Source organism: Meleagris gallopavo, chromosome 17, assembly GCF_000146605.3.
Source record: "Meleagris gallopavo isolate NT-WF06-2002-E0010 breed Aviagen turkey brand Nicholas breeding stock chromosome 17, Turkey_5.1, whole genome shotgun sequence".
Taxonomy (NCBI): Eukaryota; Metazoa; Chordata; class Aves; order Galliformes; family Phasianidae; genus Meleagris; species Meleagris gallopavo.
In genome coordinates this window covers 11,960,593-11,970,554 of record NC_015027.2, presented here as the reverse complement: position 1 = coordinate 11,970,554, position 9,962 = coordinate 11,960,593, and positions in this window count along the sequence as shown.

Below are 9,962 nucleotides of genomic sequence, written 5' to 3'. Positions count from 1 at the left end.
GCTGGCTGCAGTTGCTACAGTGTGTGGTGGAGAGGTGGGCACCCAGCACTTGTGTCCCTGGTGGTTAGGGCAGCTGCTCCGAGCTCGATGCTTTGAAAGACCCAGGCTGGGAGTGAGGAAGCAGTTGCATGCATCCTACTTGCACAAGATGTCTGGGTGCCTGGCCCATCCAGCCCTTCTGCTGTTCCTTACCCAGTGCACCCACGACGATGGCTCTTTTATGACAGAATGATTTCAGTGACCCTAAACACAACGTGCCTTACAGCTGTAATTCTGGGACTCCTTGAGAATGAATCATGTGATGCATGGAGCTGATAGTGAGAGCAGAGGCATTTGCTTCGTTTCCAGACAGAGGGACGGAGTCAGCCTCCATCCGGCCCAACCAGTGCTGCCACTGCTCCTGCACCTTCTCCCAGGCACTGCGTCAGAGCAGGACCAGCTCCCCGCTCCCTGCTTGCTATGAAAGCTGCAGGATGTCTGGGGAATCAAAGTGTGGTGCTGATGATGAGGGCTCGAGGCATTCCAGACCATGGTGTGTTGCAAAATCTCATGACCTCGTGTGGGCAAGGCCACAGAATTCACTTGTTCGGCTTCATTCTCAGCCTTTCATCGTGTTTGATGCAGAGGGGAAAGGGAAAACAAGGAACAACGCAAAGAATCAGAAACAAAAATTGTAGCATAGAGGATGGATCTTGCAGGGAGGGCTGTCTCACTGCCCATCCCTCCTGGCAGTGCTGCAGGGGATGCAGTGGCTCTGAGCTGTCACTGTGAGCAATGCAAAGGCTGTGGGGTGCTCTCAGGGAGGGCCCTGTGGGCTGCGAGGCATGAGGGAGCAGGAAGGGAGTGGGGGGAGCAGACCAGGAAGGATCACTGCCACTGGAATCCCCCCTCTGCATCAGCCAGTGGTTTGTGTTGGTAGGAGAAGCATGCATCACTTCTTCTTATTATTTTCTTATTTTCCTTTTTTTTCCCCCTTTTCTTTTCTTTTATCTTTCTTTTTCCTTTTTCTTCTTCTTCTTCTTTTTTTTCCTCATTAATCTATCTACCTACCTATCTATCTATCTATCTATCTATCTATCTATCTACCTACCTACCTACCTACCTACCTACCTACCTACCTACCTATTTTTGTTCTGATTTTTATATCACCACCCTTTCTCTTACTCCTTTCCAAACCTGCCAGGTTCAAACCACCTATTCAGACATTCCAGAACAAAAGCAGCTGAGGAGGCCCTAGGACAGAGACATGAGGACCAAGGACTGAGAACAGGGGGGATGTGCAAGCAGGCACAGGTGCCTTCCCACAGGCCAGACAGTGCATTTCCACAGGGCCCAACACCAAGTGGGATCCTTCCACTGACTTAAAGAAACAGTGCTGCCCAGGAGCAGAGTCATTTTGCTCTAGCAAATACTCATGGCACTTTTTCATCTATGCCAGTGAGAAGCAGCGCTGTCCCCACCACCTCCTGCTCCCTGACGCATCTCCAACACTTCACTTCTGTTTTATTTATGTAGCCTCACTCAAAAGGTCATGGGCACAAAAAAATACACCAATTTTACTATTTGTAGGTCATGAGATTTCACAGGTATGAGTGTCCTTTTATAGCGTATAAGCAAACAGCTAGGAACATATTTTGATTACCCTTTAAATCTTGCAATAAAGGTGTTAAAAGGAAAGAGTGTTTTTATGTGCCATGTCAGGGTGTAATCTACTCCATATCTCACACGCACACTCTTCCAGCAGAGTGCAGTTGTTTCAAGTCTGCCTCCAATTTTTTTTTTTTTTTAAGCAGCACTTGTATAACCAGCAGAGGAAAAGCAGAGAACCGTATCTGTGACAGGCTTTTTAAAGCAGCAGCTTGGCATTGTTGCTGTACTGCCCCAAGGAGCTATGTGTGACGTTGCTCCTGCCTTCCCTTGGGAGGTGATAAGAAAGTTTGGGCTCCAGTTACCAATAGTGACTGTGAACTCTATAGATTGAGCCCTTAGCTAAAAACCCTAAGAAAATCTAGAAATCTAAAGATCTAAAAAGCTGCATGTTTATTCCCATTGTCAGAGGCTTGGCTATGCTTTATGGGGTGGGAAATGTATATCTCAGCACAGCACACAGCCCCATGCTCAGCCCCACATACAGTGCAGGAGGAGAATTCGGGGCCTTCAGCCAGAATCAGAGGAGATGAAGCACTAAGCTCAGTGACAGAAAATGCTCAGGCATTAAGTCTAGGCTTGGTCTCCCTTTCACTGAGAGCTCTAGCAAAACTGGCATGAGGAAACAAAGTACTCCTTTTCCCTTTGGCTATCTGCTGTGGAGTTAGGGAAGGAAACCCCCTAATCCCATTCCCACAAGGGAGACCCCTCCTCAAGTCTGCCAACAGCCCCTTGTGCAACACAATTGCTGTGACTGCCAAATGACTCCTGGTGAGGTCATGCATTTGCATCCGTCACATCCATCTCACCCATTGCACCCAACCCACCCACTGCACCCGTCTCATTCATCTTGTCCATCTCACCCATTGAACTCATCCCATCCATGGCATCCGTCCCGTCCATCCAGTCCATCTCAACCATCGCACCCATCACTCTCATGTCATCCATTGCACCCATCCCATCCATTGCACTCATCCATTCACTACAGCTCTTAACACAAAAGCCATTTGTAGACCTATAAGGTGATGCTCTTGTTCCCTCACAAGCCCGACTTTATGTTCACAAAGCCACGACTTGGTTGCTATCACTCCAAAAACAAACAGCAACTCTCCTAAAACAGGAGAGCTCAAACAAATAATTATCACTTCCCCCTGCTTCTGGATACCAGCGGTGCAGAATGATCCTGCTGCTCTCTGCTTCTGTGTGGTCTCCCTTATAGACAGAAAAACATAAAGGACTAAGTCCCTGAAACTTAACGAGTTACTGCTCATTAGCTGAACCACATTAACTGTCTTGCGTGCGCACTCCCCATGGATATCTGGAGCAAACTCTTTTCAGGAATGGGCTAGGACAGCATCTTCCAGCCCAAGTCTGAGACTGGTGTTAAGAGGTTAGAGAAAGGCACCTGGAAACCAAACTGCTTGTCACCAGGGCTAAACCACCACTGGGTCCAAAGAAAAAAAAGCATTAGAGGGTTGGCAAGGCTGGAAATCGCAGGGTGAGAGCATGTCAAGAGCATGCCCTTAGTTGGTTAATGCCGATAAGTGGTAGCTCACAGTGCCTAATTGCATGCAACTACCTGTCCGTGCTTTTATTCCGCGGGTGTGACGAGTTCCTTGAGATAGAGCCGATTGCAGCAGCTGCTCTCTGCTCCACTCATGCAGGATGCCAAGCACTCGGAGGGAGCCCAGTGCAAAAAGAAGCAAACGAGCACGCAGTTAAAACACCCATTCTGAGAAAAGCTTATGTAGCTGCAGAACCACTGAAGGCCTGGGGTTTGTCTGCTCTGGAAGGAGGAAAACTGCTTTCCAGCTCTTTTGATTTGTCTACTTCAGAGTACTGCTCATTGAGATACCTCTCAAGCATTTTTTTAAGTGGGTAAGAAGAGGAAATCCATGAGGGAGAAAGGGAAGGAGGAGTCAGAGAATCATAGAATCATAGAATGGCCTGGGTTCAAAAGGCCCACAGTGCTCACCCAGTTCCAACCCCCTGCTATGTGCAGGTCACCAACCAGCAGCCCAGGCTGCCCAGAGCCACATCCAGCCTGGCCTTGAATGCCTGCAGGGATGGGGCATCCACAGCCTCCTTGGGCAACCTGTTCCAGTGCCTCACCACCCTCTGTGCAAAAAACTTCCTCCTAATGTCTAACCTAAACCTCTCCTGTTTCCATTTAAAACCATTCCCCTTGTCCTATCACCATCCATCCTCATAAACAGCCGTTCCCCTTCCTGTTTATATGCTCCCTTCAAGTTTTGGAAGGCCACAATGAGGTCTCCCTGCACCTTCTCTTCTCCAAAAGGAGAGGTCTGCTTTGGGTAACTTCCCATCGGGGATGGGAAGAGCAGGTGCCCAGGCAGAGGTGAGAAGGCGGCAGGCTGCAGCGTGTCTGCGTGGCCCTGTGTCAGCAGCCCCGTAATTACACCTCTTTCCTGGACATGTGCACAAAGGCAAAGCTCCAGGCAGAAAGCTGCAGCGAACTGTGTGGTGGCATCGCTGTGCCAAACAAGATGCCTTAGTACTGGAAGGAGTGAGAAATGAGCTGTACAAAATGAAGCACTGAAGGCACGACCAATGCCCTCTCTGCATCAGTGTGCCCCCGTGAAGGAAACCCTAAACAGGTGAACATGGGGCTGTAGCCTTTCATGGGGGTCTGAGACACGAGAGCAGACCCTTCAGACCATGCTTCTGCTCAGAGGACTCACTTTTACCATCAGACTTTCTCCACCAGCAAAACTTCTCCAAAACCTCTGGGCTACTGAATTCTCATGCAAGATGCCCGGATTCGGGTCTCTTGTCCACTGTAAAGTACTGCAGCTCTATTTCAGGGCTGGAAATTTCACCTGAAATCCAAGCAGACTTTATGATCCATTTATGTTGCCCGCTCTTTTATTTTTAATAACTCCTGAGATCAACAAAGCAATGATGTTTTCAGAAAAGGTTTGTACAATCTGTCCAGATGTTCAAACAGTGATATAGAAACATTCCAAGAAAAGAAGACCCTGCCTGCTGTCATTACAAGAAACACATTTGCTATTGTACTATTGGCAGAAAACCCGCACTGGTGATCGCTAGAAGTAAATATCAATTTTTATTTGTAGTTTTTCTGGGTCTTTCTGTAAGTCATCTGTCTAATGAACTCACCCCAAGTAGTGCTTCCAACTGCTGCCACACTATCATTTATACTGCTGGAATACTAATTTGATTTTTATTGGGGGAGGGAAAGAAGATGGAGGGACAGTGATGGTTTTACTAAATTGCTTCACTTTGGATAATGCTCATCCTCTGGCCGCTTCAGATTTATATCTGCCACTGACAATTCCAGTTCCTTGCAAATTAAAGAAAGAAAAATACCTCAACGCAGGACTGAGGGATGTCAGACAAGGCTCAATGTCCATGGCTAAGAACAGCATCTCCTGCACACTGGCTGCTCCATGCCATTTGAAAGGCCCATTTCAGGGCGCAGCCACACCGCTGCCCTGGGGCAGAGCACAGGGAAGGAGCAGGTTTCTCCCACTGCATCCCTGTAGGACAGGTCCTGCTGCAGGTGCTAGGCCGCGGGGCCCTTCCTCTTCATCAGCTCCTTTGGGGCTACCGGAGGGCACCCTCAGTCTCTTCCCCCCATGGCCTAACCATGGGGCTGTCCCACCGCGGGCAATGCTGGCTGGGATGGTGCTGAGCAAATACTGTGTTGCGCTCCGGCACTGGGGGAAGGAGGAGAGAGAAAAACCCAACAAAGGTGCCATTAAAGTTAATTGTTTTTACTGCTGGTTTAACAGTGTCTTGTAAATCTTTTTATGACCCAGGAACACCAGTGAGGCCTAAACTGCAGTGAGATGGGTGACAGAGGGAGGATGGAAGGAGCACAATGTCTGTTGCCTCCCCTTCTGGCACCTTTGGTGATGCGAGATCCTGGGACATGACACCCAAAACAGAGTCTTGGTAGCACAAAAGAGGACAGGATAAAGCCCCAAAGAATCCACCCAGATCCTCCCTACCAACTCGAGCAGAAGCTTGGCCTGGCCCACTGAATTTCGCTTCTGTCGAAACGAAATCCAGTGAAAAGGCTGCTGGAACTCATGTGTGTTCCACACCACTGCTACCATGAGCACAGAGCAGGGACACCTTGATAAGGTCCCTGTAGAGCATGGAAAACCCCTTTGATCCGGTGTACTTGCGAGGAGAAAGCTAATCCCATGTTGTGATATAAGTACCAGATGCTTCTTGGAAGAATTATACTGGGGCATAGGGTTAATGCTCGAGCTTTTCTTTAAAGTGTCCTGTGGATTATTCCCTGATTAAAAGGATTGTTCTCCAAATGGCTGCAATGTCAGCCTGACTGTTATTGTTGTTGTTGATGCATGGGGTGGGTGAAAGGACAGTAGTTGCAGGGTGTTGGGATTTATTTCAGCCCTCAATAACCTTTTGCCCCCCTTTGCCTGACCCCTCACAGCTCACTGGGAAAGGGGTGCCAAGGGATTTTTTTTCCATCTTCTACAAGTGCAACACAGTTCACATCCAGCCATCCTCTGAGCCTCCACTCCCCGCAGTCCTGGGACACGCAGTGGGCACTGCCAGGCTGTGGGGCTGGGGGCAGCCCTGGTTGGCTCCTGGTGCAAAGAGAGAAAGACTTGGACCTGGGAGCATCAAAATATTTTAAAGCATGATGGTATTGGGCTGGGCAGGGAAGGAAATGGTAGCTTTTGAAAAACAGGGAAAAAGCAGCTCCTGAGGAGCACGATGATGGGATGCAGGGATCTCCCCGAAACCTGTCCTCAGCTCCCTCACCAAGGAACTAGCAGAAGAAATGCTACTTTAGGGTCAGGCAGTATCACTCCTCTCTCCTCTTGAGGGACATGAAGAAAATTACCCCTGAGGAATGAAGTTTAGGGAGCATCCCATTACTACTCTGCTCCCTTATCTAAAGGGATGAGCCCTCACACAGCCCGGACTGAGCACCCTACCCAACCTAGGGCAGATCCATCTCCTCAGTGCAGGCTGGAGGCTGTACCCAAAGCCTTGAAACTGATTTCAGGGGCTGGTGGGCAGCCCTGGCTGGGTCCTGCGGCCCCTCTGCCCTTGTTGTCCCCGCTAATACCATGCCAGGGCTGCTCCATGGTGGAGATTCTTCTAAAGGATGGGGATTCCTCTCCTAAAGAGTGGGGATGCCTCTCCTAAAAAGTGGAGATTCTTCTCCTGAAGGATGGAGTCTTTTTCTAAAGGATTCTCTCCTAAAAGACAACTATTCAACATTGAAAAGATGGCAACTGCTCTCCTAAAGGCTAGGTTACCCCTCTCTTAAAAGGTGGTTATTCCACTCCTAAAAGATGAGTAGCCCTCTCCTAGAGGAGAGTTAATCCTCTCCTAAAGGATGGGTACTCCTCTCCTGAAGGATGGTTGTTCTCTCCCAAGGAATGGCCAACTCCTCTCTTAAAAGATGACTACTCCACTCCTATGAGATCCTACCAAAGGATGAGACCTATGAGATCCTACCAAAGGATGTGTGATCCTCTTCTGAAAGCTCATTGCTCATCTCTCAAGGGCTGATTTCTCATCCCCCAAGGGCTGACTGCTCATCTCCCAAAGGCTGACTGCTCATCTCCCAAAGGCTGACTGCTCATCTCCCAAGGGCTGACTACTTCTCTCCCTCCGCCCCAGCTCGCTGCCGGCACCCTGCAGCCCTAGACCCGGCCCGGACGGTTTCCCGGAGCGCTGCACTCCGCCCGCAGGGACCGCACCCGGTAGGGAGCCTCGGGCAGCCCCACGGCTCCGCTGAGCTCCAGCTGCTTCTCTGCTTCCGAAACTCGTTCCGTCTGCATCGGTGTTTTCGCGTCCTCTAAGCGCCCAGGGCAAGCACACCGCCCTTATCTGCCTTAGTCTGCATAACAATCTGTTTTATGCATTAAGCACTGTACAGCCACGTACCGGAGAACTGCAGGGAGGAGCCGAGCGGCCCGGCTCCCCATTTTTGCCATTTTCTGCCCTGCAATAACTCCTGCGTTTCCTCCACCTACCCTTCACACGCTCTTGCGTTTTTCTCTCGAGAGCTCTCACGGCTTTTGCTCTCTGTCTTTTGAGGGTTTCGAGCTGTGTAAGAACATCAAGCAGGGGACGAGGAGACATGGTAAAACCCGTGAGAAGAGGGGTGAATAGCAAGGCCTGATAAAGAGGGGAAAAACCCCAGCAGAGCCCTGCCGAGCCCGGCACGGATCTTCTCCAGCTCAGCAAAGAAGGGACGTTTTTTCCACATTAAGTGTCGGGAAGGCAAAACCAGGGTCCATAACAGGGAAATTATAAAAGGAAGTAAATCCATCAAAGCAAATGCAATTGGGAATACAATTAGGCAGAGGGCTGAAAGGACACAAAAGGAGCGGAGCTCGGAGAGGCTCTGCCGCTGATTGACAATGTGCAGGCTGTGAGGGAGCGGGCAGCAGGGAGGGAGGGGGTGGAGGGGAAAAAAAAGTCCCGACAAATGCGATTTTGTGGGAGGCTCTGGGCGAGCACCGAAAATCGATAGCGACTGGAGGTGGGAAGCGAAGGCTGCTCGGCTTCCCCGCTCCGAGCGGGTCTGGGGGCGGTTTGAAGGGAAAAGCGGCTTTCTCTGCATGCCGGCGGAGGGACGGCGCTGGGGGCAGCGGGGGCAGCCCCGGCTGCAGCTCCCGGAGGGTCCGAGCACCAGATATGCCACCTCCATTCTCACAAGCCAGCCCGTCCCAGCCGCAGTGCCCCCCGTTTTCAACGCCCCAAATCCTTCTTTCCCACAGCTTCCCCCCGCCCCGGGTGGGCAGCAGGCAGGGTCCCACACCCCCGGCATTGAGGCGGAAAGCTGTTGTGAAGGAAGAGGGGAAGAACCCAAAACCTCCAAATCGCGGAGGCAACACTTATCCCAGTTTGTCCGGTTTCTTCGGTTAGGGGGAGGGAAGAGGAGGCAGGAAGGGCTGAAGGATCGGTGGTGAGAAAAGTGAAAACATTTTATGCGCTCAGATCTCTCCCCCAAAGCCCAATTTTCTTTTGTTCGTAATGCAGCCTATAGCATAGCTTTGGAAACTTGCGGAAACTACTTATGTACCTGTGTGGGGCTATTTATACAGCCTCTAATTAACGCATACACACACGCAGTGCCTTACAAGGCATATATTGTTCAACTCTTTCTTAAAAACAATAGATATCTCGTCAGAATTTCCTATTCCCTATGCTTCAACACATCCTCGTTTCCACTGAGGGAGAAGAAACGTGTCAGGGTAATCAGCGCTTTTCAGCAGCAGTGATTATTTTCGATAGGGGTAAAAAAATAAAGAAAGGAAAACGAGCAAATGCAGTATAAACATGCAATTATATCGCAAGAGTTTTGCACAAATGAAGTTAATGAGTAAAAAAAAAAATATTTGTACTTAAAGGCTTTGCCCCCTCACTGAACCAGATTAACAGTATTTGTTGCTTTTCTAACTATAACAAAACTGCAGTAATGAAAAATAATCTTGACATCGTTTAACTTCCTTAAGGTCTCTTTCCCCCGCAGACGCTCTGAAAGCTATTAAAGAGATGAGACGAGGTTGTATTGAACTGTTGCAACGCTCACTTTAATCAAAATTAGACGGAATTGCTTAAAATAGTAATTAAGGCAAGCTCCCGTTGTTTTCTCTCTTTCCCCCCTCTAATTGGTTCCTAGCATCAGCAAACTTCAGCATGACCAGTTCCTTCCCAGCGCCGGGACTTTGGAACGAACACCGAAAGTTTGGTGGACACGAAGGGTTTGAGCATCCTGCAATAGGAAGGCGCTGGGGAGGTTTGGGGTTTTGGGAAGGGTCACGGTTTTAGAGATCCTCGAGATTTTGGGAAGCCTCCGGACTCCCTCGCTCCCTCTTTGGCAAAAGCGGCTGCCGATCCCTGCTCCTCCACCCCAAAAGCGACACGAATGTAGCGGCAATGACTTCGGGTCCCGCAGGAGCTCCTGCTGCCATTCCCCGCTCCATGAAGCCCGGCAGGATCCGGGAGCAGCGGATCCACACCGCCTCGCAGCGCCGTGTCAGAAGCTCGAAGCGGACGAGGGAGGCTTGGGTTTATTTTTTAGGGTAGAAATCACAGAATCATTAAGGTTGGACAAGACCCCTAGGATCAACTAGTTCAAACATAAGGAAGGAAGATGGGTGAAGGACAGGCGGCAGCACGGAAACCTTGCTCAGGTGGCTGGGTTTGGAGAGGGCTTCCTGCAAACCCCCAGTGGTTTTATGGATCTACCCGGGGCGCTGTGACACGGCCGGGGCGGACCCACGGAGTGGTACCCGAACTTCCGAGCGCATCACCGGGGGAAGCAGCCG